The sequence below is a fragment of the Pan troglodytes genome, chromosome 17, assembly GCF_028858775.2.
Source record: "Pan troglodytes isolate AG18354 chromosome 17, NHGRI_mPanTro3-v2.0_pri, whole genome shotgun sequence".
NCBI classification, from domain to species: Eukaryota; Metazoa; Chordata; class Mammalia; order Primates; family Hominidae; genus Pan; species Pan troglodytes.
In genome coordinates, this window is record NC_072415.2 from 25336124 (window position 1) to 25358331 (window position 22208).

General features: G+C 41.8%; 1 protein-coding gene across 45 annotated transcripts in view; it reads left to right on the plus strand.

The window, feature by feature from the left end:
* The window catches only part of EPB41L3 (erythrocyte membrane protein band 4.1 like 3), a 236951-nt gene that overhangs the window by 67569 nt on the left and 147174 nt on the right, over positions 1 to 22208 (plus strand). For 11 of the 45 annotated variants that reach the window (XM_016933351.4, XM_063795973.1, XM_063795979.1 and 8 more), the window contains exon 1: positions 18128 to 18212. The exons of 26 other annotated variants lie outside the window; for them this stretch is intronic. The gene's annotated coding sequence lies outside the window, so the exon portion shown is untranslated. Of the gene's footprint in view, positions 1 to 18127; positions 18213 to 18730; positions 18820 to 21316; positions 21803 to 22208 lie in introns of those variants that run through there. 8 more of the 45 variants (XM_063795970.1, XM_063795971.1, XM_016933353.4 and 5 more) reach the window with 7 other exon arrangements.

The window sequence follows — 22208 nt, forward strand, 5'->3', positions numbered from 1 at the left end:
TTTTTCTGTTCCAGGACCCAATCTGGGATTCCACTTTGCATACTAGTTGACTCATTAGGATCTCCTTGGTCTCCCATCCATGGCGGTTCTTCAGTTTTCACCTGTCTTTCATGACTTTGACACTTTTGAAGAGTATCTCATCATTTCGTAGAATGTCCCTTAATTTCGATTTGTCTCATGTTTCCCCATGGTTAGATTGAGGGTATGCATCTTGGGAAAGAATCTACAGTGGTAACGTGCCCTCTGTCATATCGGGGGCACATGATATCTATGTGTCTTGTTACTGATGATGTTAGTGTTGATCACTTGGTTAAGGTGGCGTCTACTGGCTTTCTCTACTGTACTGTTAACATGTTTCCCTTTGTGATAATAAGTATTTGGGGGGAGAAACTTTGAAACTATGCAGCTTAAATTTCCAACCACTAATGTTAGCATTCATCAGTGGATCTTCTCTGTAGCAATTATTACTGTGGTTTTCTAATGGTGATTTTTCTATTTTCTTCATTCATACTACAACTATTAATTGGAATTAGTCTATAAGGAAGAGTTGTTTCTTTTCCTCCTTTTATTTTTTTGTTCATTTATTTTTAGGAGTATGGACTCATGGGTATTTACTGGATTCCTTGTGTTATAATCCAATACCTTCATTTTATATTTTTGTTCAAATTCTTCAATCTTGGCCATTAGGAGCTCTTTCAGGCTGTCTCCTGTGTCCTTTCTATATCCCCCTGTCCCCTTTTTAAAGCGTTTCCTTACTTTCTGGCACCAAAAGGATGCTCCAGGCTGAGAAATGAAGCAAATTTAAAAAATTAATTAAAACTGGCCAGGCGCGGTGGCTCACGCCTATAATCCCAGCACTTTGGGTGGCCGAGGTGGGCGGATCACGAGGTCAGGAGATCTTGACCATCCTGGCTAACACGGTGAAACCCCGTCTCTACTGAAAAAAAAAACGAAAAATTAGCCGGGCGTGGTGACGGGCGCCTGTAGTCCCAGCTACTCGGGAGGCTGAGGCAGGAAAATGGCGTGAACCCGGGAGGCGGAGCTTGCAGTGAACTGAGATCGTGCCACTGCACTCCATCCTGGGCGACAGAGCGAGACTCCGTCTCAAAAATAAATAAATAAATAAACAAACAAACAAACAAATAAATAATTACAACTATGAATCATATGAGAAAATTAAAATTTCTCATTGGACATGTCATGCAATCGATCACTAGTCTTTTAGAAGCCTGGTGCTTCTCATAAAGGATTTGCCTTATGTGACCATAAGGAAACCACAGAGGGTAGTAAGTCCTTCGTTCTTCTCCCCACCCCCCAAAATAAAGCCTTGGAAATTACCAGGTAGAGTATGGAATGTTACATTCCAGTCACATAACAATACTTGCCATTTAATTTCCTCTCAATAAATGTGCAAATGTTCCCTTTCCTGATCAATGTACCTGAACAAATGTCGGTTTTCAGAACGGTGCGGCAAATGGTGCAGCAGGCATCCTGCGGTGTTCTCTAGGAATTTTAGGATCTGCATGCTTAATTCCCCTATCTAGAAGAACATGTACTTTACCTGAGGCTTTGACTTAGTTCATAACCAGTTGTCTCTTCCTGCAAAGTGAATTAAGTTTGAAAAAGTTAAAATTAAAAAGTTGCTCTTATCAAGCTGATTGTACTGCCAAAATAGTTTAGACTTTCTATATGTATCTCTGAGGAAGCTTGTTATTAAAAATAAACTTTATGGTAGGGATGAGAGTTCTTCACTCTTAAAGTTACTGAATCTAGATTAGTGTCAATTATGGCTGTTCTTCACCCATCACTCATCAGGCTGTTGCTATGCCATTAATCAAGGGAACCCATCTAATTTTAGGTTTAGCTTTAATCAGCTCTTGTGCTATTTCCATTTTTATATCATCCTTTTATACAAACACCTTAGATTACTTTCAGCATATTTGTAAGTCATAGTTGCAGAAAAACCTAATCTGGCAAACGAATTTTGAGAGGACTTGTAGGAAAACGAAATCATATTGGGAATGGTCGTATTGTGTAAGGTCAGTAGAGGCATATTTTCACATCTGGATGGTGTCATAGTAACTGAGCCAAAGATCAAAATACAATGAAAAGAAAAATCATATAAAGGAAGGCTAAATAACATGCTCATTCTACAGAGTGCATAAAGGCAAAAATTTTAAATGTAGTAACCAAGGTCATAGTATAGGTATAGTAATAACAACTTTTTTCTAGTCCTACTAGGAAAACTGTCAATTATGTGGTAGATGAAAAAGATTTTATTTGGATTATGTACTGAGAATCTGAGATAGTAATTAAACCATCCATAATTTTGTTTAGCTTTCGTAGGATTTTTTTCTAAGGAGGTAACCCAGTAAATGTTGTATGATTGATATGAACTGCAAGAGGGTTTCAAATTACATCAAATCATCATGAGTTTATAAAAAACATCCATAAGTTTATTTGTGGAATGATTATTCGGAACTCAGAAGATATTTTCGTTTAGAAAGACTGTTCCACTTCTTGGTGTCCAAGGTGATTGGATAAGAGCCTAATTAATCCATGACATGCTTAAAGTATGGACAAACTATAGTGTTTCCATTACAAAAAATTGCCATTTTTTGTATTGCTGCTATGACGCTCTGCCTTTAGCATCCTATCTCTAGTGGCTATTGAGTTAGCTGGGTGTTCACGGCTCCAGTGTAAGATTTCTCTGTCCTTGCAAGGCGGGTGGAGAAGTAAGGACTTCTCCCTTTGTCTTTTTGCCTTTGCAAAAAGTCTGTGTTCCAAGTTAAGAAATCTGAGAAATTTCCCTCCTCCATTTATTTGTAAATAGGGCTTTTAATAAGTCAAGACTTAATGATATAAGAACATTTCATTGTCGAAACCTTTATCATCTGTGTTCTTAGTCTGCAACTTTGGTGTAACTGTTCAACTGTATAAAAGTAAAACTGTAGCCAAATATTTTGAAGATCAAAATGTCCTCTCCAGAAAAAAAAAAATTGTTTATTCATCTTTATAAGGAGCACATGCCAAATTATTCTTTTTTTGAGATCTTATACAGAAATGGTCCTGGACACTTCACTTTAGCAACAATCACTTAATTAATTCCAGACACTATGTAATGTTGGCAAGGAAAATACTCATAATATTAAAAAAACTCATACTTGATGTAGTCTAATTGAATTACAACACTGCTGTTAAAGACTAAGTACACTTGTAGAATATGAATGTTTGTCCTGTTATGTCCTCTTCTAGAGAATGACTCTTAGGAAAATTAAAGTAATGTATTTTTACTTAAGTATTAATAATAGTAGCTAACTGGTATGTGCCTACTATGTGTTAGGCACAATTGGAGGAGCTTAATATATTTGATGCTGAAAGAACCCCATGAAGTGGGTAATGTAGACATTTCCATTTTGCAGTGAAGACACTGAGGCCTTGAAGGTTAAGAAACTTACTTCACAGCCAGCATCTTCCAGATCCTGGTTTAAACTCAACTCTGACTGCCCAGGCTCATCTCTTAACACCCAGACCATGCACCTTCTACATACCTAAATAAATATATCATCATTCTGCATACTATAGGCGTACACTCTCCACAAAAGTATAATGGTGTCTGGATACCAATGTCCCTATCTGTCGCCCATTTCCAAGTGTTTATTAGGCTCATTTCTGCTTCCCATTTAAAAGGGTCCCATAATTGTTCCTCTAGGAATTGGGATACATTTGCAAATCCCTGATCTTGCTGGTTTGGGTCCAGACTCCCATAAGTCCTCATATCTGTCACAGTGTTCTGTGTCTGCATTGATGAAAAGAAACTCAACCATTAAATGATGATTTTTTTAAACAAATGTATCAGAGTGCATTCATTCAAAGGAATGTTGTCTTCTGGCAAGTAAAACTCCATGCAGATAAGCTCAGTTCTATCATTTACCTGGTTGTGACCTCAGAGAAGTCACTTACCTTATCTTCTGTAAGATGGGTATAAGAGATTGGCAGGTTTCCTGAAACGTAAGTGACAGAATGTATGTCAAATACTTGCAAAGTGTCTGGCACATACTAAGTGCTCAATAAAGTAGTTGCTATTGTGAGTGAAAATGATTCTGTTGTTCAAAATCTTGTTGGAACTACTTTTTGAAGTCCCTTCCAAACTAGTACATTAAACTATTCTAAAGAATTTAGTTGAGTTTGTTTATAGTTAAAACTCAGGGTTTTGTTTTGTTTATTTTGGTGCTCAGTGGATCTGACCCCATTGACCCCCTTATTTATTAGCCCAGTGCAAAAATCATTTTGGCTCCTTCCAAAAACCAATCCATCTCCAATATCATGAGTATTTGCAATTTTTTAAGTGATTCCAAATGAGGCCTGTATTCTTGAGAGAACTTCTCAAGTAAATGCTATAAAAATGTTTTGAGTGCCTGGGCACAGTAGCTCACACCTGTAATCCCAGCACTTTGGGAGGCCGACAGGGGTGGATCATTTGAGGTCAGAGTTCAAGACCAGCCTGGCCAACCTGGCGAAACCCCATCTCTACTATAAATACAAAAATTAGCCATGTGATAGTGGCGCACGCCTGTAATTCCAGCTACTCGGGAGGCTGAGGTGGGAGAATTGCTTGAGCCTGGGAGGCGGAGGGTTGGGGTGGGCTGAGATTGTGCCACTGCACTCCAGTCTGGGCAAGAGAGTGAGACCCTGTCTCAAAAAACAAAAACAAAACAAAAAAACAAGTGTTTTGAGCCATTTTTAAACTTTTTTGAATTGTGTGTGCTACAAGACAGGAAAAAAACATGTTAGGAAAAGCCCACATGTTGATATCTATTTTTATATGCTTTTTTAAATATCTGAGGCCTGTTACCTCAGAGCAGATGCCATTTCCTGCACTTAGCCCTTTCCATCAGGCAATATTATCAAGTCTGCAGACCCAGCAGACTAATCAGAATTCCTGGCTGCTTCATCCCAGCATTTCTAGGAAATGGATCTATAAGCTCAGCACACCTCCCAACAGTCGAGAGCCACCTCCTTTACTTTATCAAATGGGCTGGTTCTCCAAGGGCCTTCCTGCTCAGCTTTTGCAGCTATGTGTCCACAGAGGTGAAAGGAAGGAGGGAGACCCCCGGGGCCCCCCAGCTGTGCTGGCAGAGAGAGAGTGGCCATGTGGTATTATTGTGAGCCCCCGTCATCACCGTGACACACCATTATATGGCATTGAGAGCTTACTGAGTGCTTTTTTCATGAATTATTTCATTTAATCCTCTCAATGATCCTTGAAGCAGGTTTAGTCACTCAGTTTATAAATGAGAGAGCAGATGAGGCAATGCAATCCAAGCCAAGGTCAGAGAGCTGGGAGGGAGGAGCGGGGCAGAGGGCAGGTCTGTGGACTCCATGTTTCCTGCTCTGTTCCCCACAATGGTCCATGGGCAGACAGAGAAACTCATTGTCTCTTGGGGTTTCCCTCAGTCCATCACAGATAGCTGTACAAATGTCACTTATTTTTCTGCCCTCTAACTTTCCTAATGAGATTAATCACTGGCATCCAGGGAGCAAATGTGAATCAGTATCAAAGTTTAGAGTCTGATCCTCTGAATTGAAGAATAGTTGAGTCATTCTCCCGCCTCTTGTGGCAGCATTTCAACACCAAATGTTCCTACTCCAGCAGCACTGCTAGGGAAAATTAAGGTTTTGGTTCCTGGAAGATAAAGTGTCGTCAGCAGCTCTGGCTAGTCCCCTACCCAGAGTAGCTGCTCAATCCATGTTTGCAAAGGATATTGATAAATATTTGAGTGTCCATTGCAAGCTTCACTTAAATGTCCAAGATCTGAAAAACCTTGTTGATTTTTTGTCTTTTTGTTTGCTTTTTCCTTTGTATCTAGCAGAAGTAGTGAGCCCCTGGCTACCAACTGTGGAGGCTGAAACCTAACCATTATGTACTGTCCTGATTCCAATAATGACAGTCCATCAACATTTATTTATTGCAAATATTCACTGAGCGTCTCTTACATGCCAGGCGGTGTGCAGGTTGGGGACACAGTGGTGAGTAGAAGCAACCCAAGTTCCCTATTGGGACTTGCATCTAGTGAAGGGAGACAATGGTTCATGGAATCGCCACACACACAAACGCATAGGTGCAATGTTTGAAGCAGAGGGACTGATGCTACCAGAACCCTTGCTGAGGATGTGTGATCTAGTTAAGGAAGCTGAAAAAGAGGAATGGAAAGATGGCTGGGCCGACGGGAGTGGAGGAAGGGAACACTTACAGCATTGAGGCTGCATTTGAGAGTGTTGTCCTCACCTGAGAACAATGGGATTGGAAAGTTCTAGGCAGGGGTGACAGCATCACCTTTGTATCTCTGAGTGCTCACTCATGTCCCGGGAAGCTGGATTAGAAAGCTGAGAAGAGACTATTTCAGGATAGGATGTTGGTCTGGGGTTGGGGAGATGTGGACAGAGCCCAGAAATTATTTAAGGTGAAGTACAAAGGACTTGGTGGTAGATCTGACAAGAGGGTTTGGGAGAGTAAGGTGTCCAGGAGATGCCTGGGTTTCTAATTTGCATGACTGGGGATTTGTGGTTTCATTCACTAAGCTCCCTACTACCTTGTGCTAGGACATTTTTCAGCTCCTTTTAGGGCTAACGTGCCATGCTACTTATTCTGAAAAATACAAATATGAGTAAAAGAGACCCACTGCCCTCACAGAGCTTACAATCTAGTGGGTCAGTACAGGGGGAGTGGTTAAGATATACCTCTACCAACTCACTGTCTCCTTATGTTTTCTCGAAGTATGGAGGTTGCATAAATTTGGCAATGGTCAACACACATGAATGCCCTCTCCAGAGGGTGACTAGGGGATGGGAGGCCCTGGAACTTGGGTGCCCTGGTGGAGGCAGAGGCTGGGGATAAGGAGATCGATGAAGGAATGACCTGGCGATGTTTGAAACGGCACTATGAATCACTGAAGAAAGCTTAATGCAGACCAAATGGAAAAACACAGCACAGGCTTCAAGCCTGAAATGACAGAATCTAAAACTCATCTTTAGTGGGCATGTGAAGCGCAATCAAAAGAAGTGAGCCATGTCATGGGAGCAAGTGGGATGACAGTGATTTGTGAGGACGAAGGGTGGATTGCGACGTCTTCTCTTCCAACAGCCCCGTAAAAGTATTCACTGCTTGATGGTGGCTAAATCTTTATAAATATCACCATGGCAACCATTGATATGAAAAATAATGTTAGCCTGGACACTTCTGCTTCAGATGCTCTGACATTTTCCACTGCAGTGGTCATTGCCATTGTTTGTGCACATGAGCAAAGAGGGCCCTGCTTGAATCCTGTCACATTTTCTTTTGTCCTCAGAATATAAATGCTTATTAAATTGCCCCTGGTGTTAACAATGGCCCAGTGGCATTTGGGGAGGGGTGGCTTTACCATTCTTCCCTCTCATCTCTGGGTGTGTGGTGGAAGAGGAGCCCTACTGGTGTCACCAGGGTTGGCTCAGGAGTAAGGAATGGGGTTTTTCTTAGGGTGATTGGGAGGTGCTGCCTAAATTAGTTCCATGGTTGGAGGGAACCAGTGTATGTTGCATATAACTATGTCACATTTTTATCATATATCCACCATTCCCTTAGATTTAGTTTCTTCCTTCCAAATCTCCTTCCTGTGTCTAATCCCAATCCTGGGCAAGCTAATTCTTCAATTTTATACTTGTATCCTTCTGATAATCCTTCCAAAAGAGTCCCATATTTTATAATCTCTGAGCTTTTTAAAATTCTTTCATTCAACACACATAGATTGAATGCCTTCTCCATGCCAGGCACTGTTCCAGGTAGCTGGACCCCTGTTTTTGTGGGACTTATGTCTGGAATGGCAGAAGACAGACAATAAACATGATAAATAAGGAAATGATATGCCATGTTAGGTCATGGGAAAAAAGGAAAGTGGGATAAGAGAATAGGTGCTGGGGTAGCCCCGTCACAGTTTTGTTTTTACTGTGTATATTTAAGGTGTGCAGGGCAGGCCTCTCTGAGAGGTGACGGGAGCAAAGACTTGAAGTAGGCAAGAGCATTAGTATTTCCTAGAGAAGAGCTGATTCCAAAGCTGACGGTGAGAGTGCACCTGGTTGTGTGAGGAACGGCAAGCACAGAGTGCCTGGAGTGAGACGGGGAGTGTGGCTGGCAGATATGTTCAGAACAGTGGGGCTGGATGGGGTGAGGGCAGATAACACGGCCCCCAGAGGCTTTGAACAAGAGTGACGTGATCTGGCTTATGTTTTACCAGGCTGACAGTATCTTCTGTTTGGAGAATGACTATAGGGGTCTCAGGGTGGCAGCAGAGACAGATGTGCTGAGGTGTTGCAGGAACCCAGACAGGAGATGGTGGTGGTTTGCACCAGGGTGCCAGAGGCAGGTGCAGTGAGAAGTGGCTGATTCTGGGTATGTCCTGAAGGTAGAGCCAGCGGGATCTACTGATGGATGAGAGCATTCGCCTTTGCCCTTTTTCTCAAACTCTTAACTTGTAGACTGCTCTTCTTGGTCAAATGGATACATGTTTATACAATGACCCCATTTTGGGCACAGCTTTTTGAAATTAATTTCCCTTTTCTGTAGAGGAAATTCCAAGGGAACCTTATGTAATTGTGTAGGGGCAGTTTAGCATCATGGTTAAGAGCATGGACTCTACAATAAAATTGCCTGGTTCTACTACTCACCAAATATGAGGCCTGAGACAAGCTACTCAACCTCTCATTTGCCTCAGTTTTTTTAATCACTTGTAAAATATGGATAATTATAGTTCCTACCTCATAGAATTGTGAGGAACAAAGAGATAATGTGCACAGAAACCCCTTAAAACACTGTGTGGCACATAGCAGAGGTAAATACAAGTTAACAATAATAATTATAATTTTATTAGCGGTTGCCTTACGGTCTTTTAGTAGCTTCTTAGACTATAAACAACCTGCATATTCTTTCTAAATTAGTGACTTTTTGGAAGACTTTTTCTGTTCTCTAACGTGTCCATAGTAGTAGAAATAGTCTTTTCTTAACTCTGTTTCTCTTCTTTGTAGACAATGCAATGTGTTCTCATTGGAGTATATTATTGTACTCTAAAGTTACTGCTCTGAAAGTCAAAACTGTTGAATATTGGCAATTTCATATGATTTAACTGAATATCTGTGTGTATGTATTTATTTGACTGTCTACTTAGAGGCTTTAGAGGACTAGCTCAGAAGTCAGACTACCCGAGCTTGTGTCCTGGCTCTGATAGTCAAACCTGTGTAACGTCGGGCACCTTATTGAAACAGCTTCTGCCTCATTGACCTCTTTTGAAAATAAGGGTAATAATAGATTCTACCTTGGAGGGTTCTGGTGATGGTGAAAGTTATTTAACTGGAACAATAGCTTGTAAAACAGTTCCTCATACAAGATAAATGCTCAGTAAATTTTAGCTCTTAGTGAAAACAGATCCCTGGGCCAGGCATCGTGATGTACCAGTATCCCAATGCCTGAACACACCTGGGGAAAATCGCTAGATCCAATTCATAAAACGTCAGGTTATAGTCACTTAGACACAATTTCCTACTGGCTCCTCTAATTTTTCAAATATTTTTATCTGTTTCATCAAAAAGTACCTGCTGGAACCTTCTATTATTCATCATCTGAGATAACCACAAGTACGCGTGTGTAACTTCTACACATTACACAGAAACTTGGAATAAAACCACAAATGATATTTTTTTCTTTTGGGTGTTTGAAGAGTTGTTGAAATTCTAGTCACGATATTTAACGTGTGATGAGTTCTTTATGCCTGTTGTGAAATATGCCAGCATTTTATTGACATATTACTATGAACTGGGTAGCCAGCTACAGTAATAGGTTTCCCCTAGGGTGTGAGAATCAACAAATCTGATGGCAGGCACTGCCAAGCAAACCCAGCCTGTTCAAAATTGACTCACTTCGTAGTGAATGGGCACATGCACATGTCATCCAGTGGCTTCTCTATAAGGACTTCAGGTAATTTTTTAAAGATATAAATAAGTGCTTGTTATCAATGTTTATTTTTATAGCCTCTCTCTTTTGAGGAATTCTTAACATTCAATTTAAGTATGTGCTTTGGTCTTCTTTTACCTGTTTCTCAACTCCATTTACTCCTAAAAGTCACTTGGGGAATGCTGAAAGATACTGCTGCCTGGGTCCCACTCTCCAGAGGTTCTTATCTAATTGGTTTGGGATACAGCTTAAGCATCAATATTTAAAATTTTTTAAATTTAAACTTTCAATTATGAAACCTTTCAAATGTACACAAAACAGAGAGAATTGTATAAGTCCACATGTACCTATCACCCAGCTGTGATAATTCACTTCAGTGCCTTAAAAATTTTGTTTTGTTGAGATAGGGTCTTGCTCTGTTGCCCAGGCTGGAGTACAGTGGCACTATCACAACTCACTGCAGCCTCAACCTCCCAGGCTCAAGTGATCCTCCCACCTTAGCCTCCTGAGTACCTGGGACCACAGGCATGCTCCACTACGCCAGGCTAATTGTAAAATTTTTTGTTGGGGTCTCAATATATTGCCCAAGCTGGACTCAAACTCCTGGGCTCAAGTGATCCACCCGCCTCGGCCTCCCAAAGTGCTGGGATTACAGGAGTGAGCCACCGTGCCCAGCCTTCAGCGGATGTTTTTTAAAAAATCCCCCCACGTGATTCTGCTAATGTGCAGCTGTGGTTGAGAACCACCCGTCTGTGCTAGTAAAACAGAAAATGGAGGGAATATTTCAATGAATATTGATATCACATCAAGAGAAGTGGAAATTTGCTGAAGGTTATACAACGATTTTCAGACATTACTTGGTGCTCTGTTCATCAAGCTATAATGGCATTCAGGAGGATGGCATGTACTCACTGCACGCCTGTTTGATTCTGTTAAACAGTGGGATAATTTGGGAATAGGCATTGAGACACCCAGGAAAAATTCCAAAATAGGCTTAATGATTTCCCATTCAGAGTATTTATACCTTGACTCCAAAAACAATATCATGCCCAGCTACTTATGTTAATTCACCAAAGCTTGGCTCAGAGGTAAAGAAAGGTTTGATTAGAGAGGTTGAGGACTTGTATAAATCTAAGCAGATTAGAGTTGATGGATCTGAGAAGACGTGGGAGGGGAAGAGGTGGTGGAAACTGTCATGAGATTTATGGAGAAAAAGCACGGAACCAGTGACAAATTAATCTCAACCTATAATTGAGAAGTTGTTGGGGATTCAAAGACCATGTACATATGTACATGAGTGTTCCTTCATGAAGTCAGTGCTTGAGTTGCTACCTCAAACAGGGTAGGCAAGCCCTGGTTCCAGAGTGGCAAACATTTGGAACACAATTTCATCTCCCAGTTGGACAGGAATTTATAGCTGATTTTGCCCAAGTGCCCTCCTGACAGAAGCAGCCTTCTGGGGCATTACTAACACATGTCATCTGGCATCTCCTTAAACATTCTAATTGGAAACTCACTGTTTATAAAACAGCCTGGCCCATATTAGAATGATGGTCCTCTTTTATTGAGCTGAAATCTCATCCTTTAATGAAAGAAAATATTTCTAAACGTATATGGATGTAAAACCAGATTTAAGTTTATAGGGCTCATCAAGTATAAAACCAAAATAACCTTAATAAATTGATAGGAGAAATGCAAGGCCTGAACACTAAAATTAACAACACACTAATTTAAAACGATAAATGATATTGTTTTTCTGAAATAAAATTCCTCATGTTGTGCTTTAGAAGGATGGAGCCTCTGGTCAATTTCCTTATTTAATTTGGTTCACTAAGTTTTACTAAGCAGCCCAAGGAATGCTTGTTTGCCTAAGTATGGTATACCAAAATGTATTGAAATTCTCTATTTGCAGGGTTTAAGATAGTCAGATCTCAAACTTAACTAAAACTGCCGGCAATTAGTCCTCAATTTCCCATTTTAATGAGACATCCCTTGGCAACTTTGTAAAAACTTGGAAATTAAGGTCAGAGTTGCAGTGTTACTGCAATCTTTAATAAATAGGCATCTAATCCAATTATTGCTGGAATTGGGAACAGGACAATCCTTTATTGTTATTTATTACTATACTTACTGCTAATGAACTGCTGCTACAGACTGATGCATGCAATGACAGGATCCAAGCAATAACTCCTGCAAACTGTGAATCGTGTAGTGTAGATTATCTTCAGTTCAGCTCTCGTATATGTCTCAGTGGGCTGTTTTTCCACCCGTTTTCTGTTCCAACTTCTATGAAACATCTATCTGAACGCACTTTGTCACCTGTGGGATTTTTGGTATGGACTGGTCACCTAGGTCAATGGTTCTCAAGATTTGGTGTGATTTATAATCACCTGGGGAACTTGTTAAAAATGGCTGCTCCCTGGACCCCACCCCAGAGCTTCCGACTCACTTAGTTAAGGCTGGACCCCAAAATTTGCATCACTCACAAGTACTTTGAATGATTCTGATATCAATGGTGTCCATCTGGTAGTTTTATTCTTTTTAAGATTTTTATTGACACAGAAACGTAAAACTTAGAAAACTGTTCACAAATAAGCCAGTTTGAGAAATTCTGGTATCCTCAGATTTGTATCATTTACAAATGAGTCAGCCTTGGATATCAGACAAATCCCTAATAAACATCTTGCATAGGAAAGTGTTAGTAGCCAAGGCTTTCTTTCAAATGGCTTTGACCTATTGAACAAATTTATTTTAAGGGACAAAGATATTCTAGATGATGTTCTCAATGATTCCCAGAGCATTCTGGAAGCTGTGGACTACAGTGGAATGACATTTTCAGGTTGTACCCTCACTGTTGAAATCTGCAAGCCAGTGAGACAGTTGGAAAGGGGGAAAAAAAACATGCTGGAAAACAGGAATTAAATTAAGAAACAAAGCTAATGCTTTTTCCTTAGAGCAGTTATTGCTGTATGCTTATTAGTTTATAAAGTTAACCATCACACATTTTCCTAAAGAGGAGATAGCATTAACAAGTTAATAAGCCCGACTTCCGAATGTGTCTTACTATCTATTATTTCTTCCTCAGTTAATTTTTGTTGATAGCTTCTGGGGTGAAACATAATAGCTGATTAGGATTACTTACAGCTTTACAGGGGATGGACAGGCTTGCTGGCATTTATTTTGTCTTTTGGGGGAAAAGTGATTAAAATGTTAAGTGTCTTAGCATATAATTCAATAGTGATCATGTGGTTGAGAGCTGAATTTAATATTACAGATTAACAACTTCCATTCTTTATATTCTAGCATTCATATTTTACCATTCCATATTTATACTAAAATCCTAAATAGAAAACATTCTCAGTGGATTTTTTATTTTTACTTAAGAAGAACAGAATCATTGAGCATTTACATTTAATGAAGAATTGATCACTAGAATAACCCTTACAATTTTATCATTAAAATTATTCCATTTAAAAGTACTGAGACTTATTCCTAAAATTTACTGGAAATGGAGAAAGTAAAAAAATCAATAAGGATATGTTTTAATACAATAAAACTTACATACTATGTATGGGTCCACCTTTAAGTCTATTCTTTATATAAGAATACAAAGATAAAAAAGGCAAATATGGAATTCCGATGAATAGGAATGATTTTAAATGGTGTTAGCATGCCTAAACTTGCTCCATCTTATGTATACTTTTCATACATTTTGTGCCACATTTATACTTATCAATACTTTATTTCATTTTGCATCTGTGCCTTGCATGTAGACAGACCCCTGAAATGGGGTATACAAACTCAATATGAAGAGAGCATCTGGAAGCCTTAATGAGCTGTAAACTTAAAGCTATTCTTAGAACCTAGAAACTCTTCAATGAATTTTTATTTCAGAAGAATAGGCTTGTTGCTTTTGAATTATGCATTCATCCCTGTATTTCTCTTATTTATGGTCCCCAGTAACGCTGTGGCTGAAGACTTTATATCCTGATTTCAAGAACTTGATATGCAATTCAGGTGCCTGACATTATTCTGAGCATAAAATAAACCTCAACTAGTTATTGCCAGTGTTGTCAACATTTCACTAAGGCAGCAGATCAGGTTGAATAAATGAAGCCAAATGAGTGTGAATGTCTATTAGGGTGGCATTTGTAGGGTTTGCTCAAGCGTCAATATTTCTTCAATTTTCATGTTTGAGAGCAAAGTTCAGATAAGTTTAACCAGACTGATTCTCTATTGTTTCTTTCTGGAGTCTCATCCATAAGGCTGACAACATGGCTGTCAATACAACTGCAAATTCTGTCCTTGTCTTGGCTATCAGGTTGGAATTATCATTGCTGTTCAGGTAGCAGAATACCAGTTACTCATTCACTCAAGAAGTCAGTACTCTATTGACATTTGCGGTGGAATAGAGGTTCATGGGGGATCCAATCTCTTCAGCTTGGGATGAATTTACACACATATCTTACCTGAAGTAAGCTGCACCCTTTTCTCTGCACCTTTTCTCTGGCTAGAATTCTTGATAGCTGGTGACCTTCAGTGATATAACTTATATAGAGTAATTTCAGGAAGTCCATAAATAAGATTAGCGTAGAGGAAGCCCAAGTTAAGGTAGTGGAGATCAGAATGGGCATCCTAAGACCTAGGCTAGAGTCATGGAATCTTTCCTGACTTTCCATGGATTGTTTCAGTATTTGCATAACACTCCCTTTAGTACTGTGTGGACATAGTAAATTAAGAATCTGAAGAACTGAGTTCTCATGCCAAATTGGCACTAATTCTAGGACTGTGTAAACGGCATTTACTGGACCCAAGAACTACTTTTCTATAACTTATTGAAACAGCACCACAAGGGGGGTTACAATGACAAGAATAAAGAATTCTCTGGGGCTATAGTGTCTTTATTTTTGGTAGTGAGAGGGAAAAGGAGAGAAGTTAGTATTCTAAGAAAGCAAGCAAATTCAATCATAATTGTATCTTCACCTTGCTTTCTACTTTATGTTCCTTCTCCTTTCTGTGTGGAAGAGCTCATTATTTCCTGATGAGAGCTAAATAGTAGGGTTTTCATTATTGCTTTTACTCAGTAAGTAGTAAGAGGTGATACATCTTTTAGTTTTATAGGCCCCTAATATTATTGAACCATACAGAATTTTAGAATCAGTCCCTAATTTTATACATGAGGAAGCCGAATCCCTGAAGAAAAGTGACAGCTTAGTTCATTATTCAATGTCCATTCATTCATTTAGCAAAAATGTGAAGTGCTTGGCTTGCAATGTGCCCAGTGAGGCACTGTGGGGAGACAGAGAGGACTAAGAGAGGATCCTGCATGGGATTCACAAGAAAGAATGAAGAGATCGCTATTATCAAGATGCAGGCAAGTTGCTGAGGGAGCTGTGCAGCTATGCACCCCTCATGAATTTGACGTTTCTTTTTCTCCCTGTCTGTGCTAGGGGGAAAAAAATAATAGAGGAGAGACTTGGTTAAATCCAGAGGATTCCAAAGTAATTGCTTCCAAGATTTCCTATCAAACTATGCAGCAGTATGGTTTTTACTCCAAATTTTCAATTCATGGAATATTACCATAATTAGGGTTTTGTTTGTTTGTTTGTTGTTGTAGTTTTTTGAGACGGAGTCTCTCTCTGTTGTCCAGGCTAGAGTGCAGTGGTGAGATCTCGGCTCACTGCAACCTCTACCTCTCAGGTTCAAGCAATTCTCTGCCTCAGCCTCCTGAGTAGCTGGGATTACAGGCGCCCACCACTATGCCCAGCTAATTTTTGTGTTTTTAGTAGAGACGGGGTTTCACCCTCTTGGCCAGGCTGGTCTTGGAACTCCTGACCTCGTGATCCACCCGCCTCAGCCTCCCAAAGTGCTGGGATTACAGGCATGAGCCACTGCGCCTGGCCTAGATAGGTATTTCTAATTAAAAAAATACTTAGTTGTCTAACATTTTTCTCCCAAGAAAATTGCCATTCAGACACTATTGCTGATTTTCATCACCACAAAGATTAAGATTCATGAGTCATAAGAAAAAGTTTGCTTTCAATTTTAAAGAATAGCAAAAATACTGCAACAAAATGAATGAAAATATGGAGCCATCTGTGTCTTGAATGATAATGCCAAATGAGTGTTTATTGTAAACAATACAATTTATTCAAGTCCACTTTCAATGGAGTGCTTTAGTGTACATGCAAAAAAGGAAAATGAATTCTTTCTTCATTCACAGACCTTATGTGCTACACACACACACACACACACACACACACACACACAGAGTCATACAGGTGCGTATGTGATATGTGCATATATATCTCTAATACTCATATGCAACACTTTCTGACAGGAAATGCAGTTAATTCCCAAACATCCACTATTGGAACTGTCACCTTTATCTGTCACCTGAAAGACAATTCAGGCCCTCATTACCTCTGGTAACTGTCTTAATACCATAGTCTCCTCCGAACACCAACCTGGTATTTGCCCATCTGTTCTAGTCTTTGCAGAGCCATAAGATTAGTTTTCTTAAAACATTACTTAAGTCACACTTTCTTGCTCAAAATTTCCCAAAGCTACACATCCATAGAATATAGTCCCATAAACTCCATAGCAACATAGTAACTATAATTTTCCAACCTTCTCCCTCTTCAACATGAAAAAACCCTTCCACTCCAGCCAAGGAAATCAAATACCATCCTCCTTTCCTACCAAAGTCTTCCCTATTCTAGAAACCTGCGCCAAGTCTCCCCACCTCTCCGGGCCTCACTGACAGATCAGGCCCACTAATCTTTCCCAGAGGCACGTGTTCTGTATCTTGTCTTTGGCACCCAGTAGCAAATGCAATATTTTTGTGAATCCATTTTTTTCCCTCTTTTAATGAGTCCCTGAGCTCCTGGAGGGGCAACCGGATGATTTGGAGAAGGCTCTATTTTAAAAAAAATTAATAACGTACAACATGAAAAGGATCTGATGTACAACACGAGGACTAGAGCTAAGAAGTGTCTTGTATTCAGGATTTTGCTAAATGAGTGTATTATAGCTACTCTTGCCACAAGTAGAGGGGTGTTGGGGAAATGCATAACTATGTGAGTTGATAGATATGCTAATTTGTTCCACTATAATAACCATTTTACTATATATGTATCTTATGTTGTATGCCTTAAATATACATACAATTTATTTTAAAAATTAAAAAAATTTAATATTTTATTTTCAATTTTTGTGGGTACATAGTATGTATATATGTTTATGGGGTACATGAGATGTTTTGATACAGGCATGCAATGTGTAATAATCACATCATGGAAAACAGGAAATCCATCCTTCAAGCATTATCATTGGTGTTACAATTCAATTATACTTTATTTTAAAATGTACAATCAAATTATTTTGACTATAGTCACCCTGTTGTGCTGTCAGACGCTATGTCTTATTCACTCTACTCTTTTTGTGCCCATAAAAATATTTCTTAAATATCTTGGTTAGTCGGTTAGATCTTAAGATATTGTGAGATGACCAGGAGTTACTTCTTTCACTTACAAGTCAGTGAGCCACCTCCGCTCTTTAAAATCAAGGTAAATTTCGGTGGAAAGCTTTATAGATACTGGAGAGGACGGAGTAGCTGAGTTGCTGAAAAATGGGCGACTTCTCTTATCAAGCATTAATTCAGATCTTCTCTATTAACATGACTTGAAGACACCACCAACTTGATTTTATTTTCTTTCCAAAAAGAAAAAAAAATAATACTGCAGTCCCTAGCCAATAACTAACTCACCTGAAGGTCAGGAACACCCTCTCCCTCCTTTCTCACAGGGGATGTCTGGGAGGGGAGAGGGGTCTGGAGAGGCCAGGCCATCATCTAAGTGGGGATAAAGGGCTAAAGCTATTGGCATTGGCAGCTGTCTCCAGGCGTCGTCCGCGGAGCCTGACCCTGCGCCAGGACGGAGGAGGCTGTGCCCATGTAACTGTCCTGAAGTACTGCGGTGGCCCCCTCCCCCGCGGCTGGGAGGGCAGGCAGGACGAGGTTGGCTTTCCTCGCACGGTCTCTGGGCGTGGGCCCCCGCCGCAGCTCCGCGGAGCCTCGGTGTCTCCTGCAACAGGGGGCGGGGGGAACAGCGGCGAGCAGCCCTGGGCTGCGGCTTCCTCCCCACGCCCGAGTCTCCTGCGCACCGCCGCCGAGGACGCGCGCCCGAGCCTAGTCCCCACGCCGCGGCGCGCCCGAGCTCCCTGCTGATCCCAGGTAACTTTTCCGCCTCTCGGAGTGGGGGACTGCGAGGGGGTCTCGGCTTTACAAGGTGCGGAGAAAGAGCCCGAGGCCTGGGGCGAGGCGCGCGGGACTGTGGGGCTGACGCGTGGCTTCGGCGCCGCGCGGTCTCCCGAATCCCGAATCCCGAGCCCCGCGCCCGGCGCGGCCGGGGTCCCCAACCGCCCTCCCGCTCGCCGGGACCCCTACCGGGCCGAGCTTGCGCGCCGCGCCCCCCGCCCGCTCCGCCCGCCGCGGCGCAGCAGTGGCTGGGCCGGCGCGCAGAGCCTGAGCCCCGGCCTCCGGCCTGGGGGCCTCCCTGGGATCCCTGGCCGAGGGGGCGACTCGGTCCCGGCGTCCCTTCTCCGCCAATTTGCACAAATCCCCCGCCCGGGGCGCCATGTTTTAAGTTGCCCCTCGGGCTGGGGGCGAGCGCGGGCCGGCCCCTCCCCCGGGGAGGTGCGGGGGACAGGGGGCGACACTGCGGCGCCGCCCGGGCGGCTGGCGGCTGGCGGGCCGCGGGAGGGGCCCTGCGCTCAGCGCGCGGCGGCAGCGGGCTCGTCCCGGGTGCAGGCGCGGGCGGGCGCAGCGCGGAGCCGATAAGGTGCGCTCCGCACAAAGCATCCCCGCTGGGCAGGGGGACCGGCCGCTTTTATATAACTTGCCTCGTTCCCCAAACTGGGGCAGCGGCCCCCGGCCGGTGGGGGAGGAGGAGGGAGCGTCCAAGCGGGGTTGCCCTGGGCCTGGGCACCTGCCGGGGCCCCTCGCCTCTGGCACCCGGGCGCGGGAGCACGGGCGGGCCGGGGGCGCCTGGGTCGGCCTGCCGTGGCCCGGGGGCTCGGGGCGGCGGGACTCACCTGGCGCCCTCGGGGCCGCGATTCTCCTCGGGAGGTGTCTGCGAAGGCGGCTCTGCAGCGGTGGGGGTGGGGAGGCTAGGGCTTCGGACTGCTGGAGTTGGGGTCGCAGCCAGTTCCTGGCGAGTGTTTCCTGGCTGCTGCCGCAGGGGCTTGCTTTTTCGGATTTCCCCTCTAATCTCGCCGGACTTCTTCCCCTTCCCCCCCACGCCCGCCAAGTTCATGGCTTCTGCAATGCGGTGGGTGTGGTTACCTAGTAAATTGTAGCTGTGGTCCCTTGCAATGAGAGTATTCTTTTCAATTTTCTTTTTATATTACGGATCTGAAGTTTTCTAGGGTTTTTCCGTTAGTTGCAGCCCAGGGTTAAAGTTGGTAGAGATTGTTGCGGAACAGAACAAATAGAATGATAAAGGAAACATGTGGTATTAATTACTTGTGGAGGTTGGGCTGGGAGGTCCTGAGAGGGCCGGGCAGTCCTGCTAATGCAGTGCTTCCATTGCGTGTTTAAGTTGTTTCAGCTTTTTTACATTAGTCTTGCGGAATTGCTTTTGCAGATACCCTGCCTGTCCTTTTTGTTGAGGGGGGGTGGGGAGTGGGGCACAGTGAGAATTTTAGGCTGTCTGAGGTGGCCAGGTGTGCTGGAGTTTGTCTTGGTAGCATTAACTTCTATAGTACAGGAAGCGTCACACCAAGTGCTTCAAAACATTGTTTTTGAAATTTACCTTGATTTTTAAAGTCTCAAGGAAACAAAAATGATAAAATTCCGCTTATGTCTGTGAGCCATGGACGTAGTCCCTATTACAGCAAATTAAGCAGAAAAGCCCTATTAAGAAAAGAGAGCAGCACATCAAGCTCCAGTGAACTCTGGGGACTGAGAGGTGATTTCTATCTTGGCTCAGAGTGAGTGTTTAAAAAATGCATGTTAATTTTGGTATCAAACTTTAAAAACTTTAGTTGGAGTAACAAAATTAATGTGAGAGGGAATAAATACTAAATTGGAGAAGCGTGACTTCAATTTGTTAATTTGCAAGGCATTGATAGCTGAATGCTGAATACTGTCTCATTTGCATTATGGTTTTCTGGTGGTTTAGAAAAGCAAAATATCAGATGCACAACTTACTGCATCAAGTTTATTTAGTTAATACACTTTGGCCAAAATAAGTTTTTCAAAACAGAACATGTTTTGTGAATAATTCATCCATAACAAGAAGAGTAGCCACTTTAATTTGTAAACCGCTTTTAGCTGAAGGATTCAGGAGCTATAGGTCAAATGTCAGTGTCTCAATGAAATATTTGCATTTAATTTTTAAGACATTTCTTCTGCATGAATGCGATTTAGGTTAAAAGCAATTTTTTATCAGTTCATGTACAGTGCTTGGACTTTGGACAACTTTGTGTTGAAATAAAAGATCAGGATTTTTTTTTAACTTGATCGGATGCAATTTTACTTATAATTGTTTTTTAAAAACTGGTTGGTCAAATGTATTAAAGGACCACCTAGGTAGAAGAGAGGCAACTATCCATGTACTGAGAGATGTGATGCTGTTATCTTGTGAATCTTTTCTGGACTTATATAGTATATTAGATTAAGTGTGGCAGGAACTTGCTGTAAAAGTATTTTCTTCCGTGTTGTATGATGTGCATTCATCTTTTAAGTTAGTGCTTTCCCTAAAATTCACAAATTAGAATTCATGTCCACTCCAGTAAAATAGAACTCCAAGAGTAGACTGAAGAATAAATGTTTCCTTTCTGTGAGAATTTGAGTATATATAATGAAGAGAGAGACTTTTTTTTTTTTTTTGAGATGGAGTCCTTCTGTGTCACCCAGGCTGGAGTGCAATGGCACAGTCTCCGCTCACTGCAACCTCCGACTCCTGGGTTCAAGCAATTCTTTTGCCTCAACCTCCCGAGTAGCTGGGATTATAGGCGACCACCACCACACCCGGCTAGTTTTTTTTTTTTTTTTTTTTTTTTTTTTTTTTTTTTTTGAGACGGAGTCTCGCTCTGTCGCCCCAGGCTGGAGTGCAGTGGCGCGATCTCGGCTCACTGCAAGCTCCGCCTCCCGGGTTCACACCATTCTCCTGCCTCAGCCTCCCAGTAGCTGGGACTACAGGCGGCCGCCACCACGCCCAGCTAATTTTTTTGTATTTTTGGTAGAGAAGGGGTTTCACTGTGTTAGCCAGGATGGTCTCGATCTCCTGACCTCGTGATCCACCCGTCTCGGCCTCCCAAAGTGCTGGGATTACAGGCGTGAGCCACCGCGCCTGGCGGAGAGAGGGTTCTTGAGTAATCTACCCTGGCCGTCTTTAATTCCCATAGTCTCCCCTAAGTACCCCATCAGTTTTCCGTGAAATATAGACTCACCATTGAAACCTATGAATCAAATTTATCTTTAGCACCACTTCATTTTGAGAGATCCTTAATCGTGCAATCGCTCCATCTATTTCTTTCAAAAGGCTAGCTAGCTGCTGATTTGTTGGGAATTCATCAGGCACTCAGCCCGGGAGGGTTCTGCTGTTATTTGATTTGCCTTGGCTGTGGGGAATTCTGTGCTCAGAAGCAAGGACTGGAGCAGTGAAGTCATTGTCCTGCCTGGTGGTGTGACATCACTATGGCTCAAAGGAAACAAGGGTGGGGCAGGCAAAACCAGACCATCTGAAGCATCTTGCTGGCTTTAAAACTTTGCCTGATCAATCAATGAGACTCCTTTCTCAAGTTGAACTACATTGCGAGGTATTGTTTGGAGAATTGAAAGGTGTAAATGAATATAAGACTGCATGGGAAAATGTGTCTCCAAGAGTAAGGAAGGAGACGTTTTTTGTTTGTTTGTTTTTTGTGAAATAGTAGAAAGCACTTGAATATTCCTTTTGTAGAGAAAACTGTAATTTTTTAGAAGGGCCATTTACAAAATTAAAGAAAAAGAAAAATGAGTATATTTTTATTTATATATTGAGTCAACATATTTCTTACTGTTCTTTGTACTAAAACAGCATTCTTTTTAAATTCTTGATTTAGGTTATTAGTAATGTCTTTTAAAAAAAGTATGTGGTCTCTCTAAAGATGCAATTTACTTATTGGGTAGGCAATGTTCTCATTTATTTTTAAGTGATGTGATTGCAGTTGGCAATAGGAAAAAATG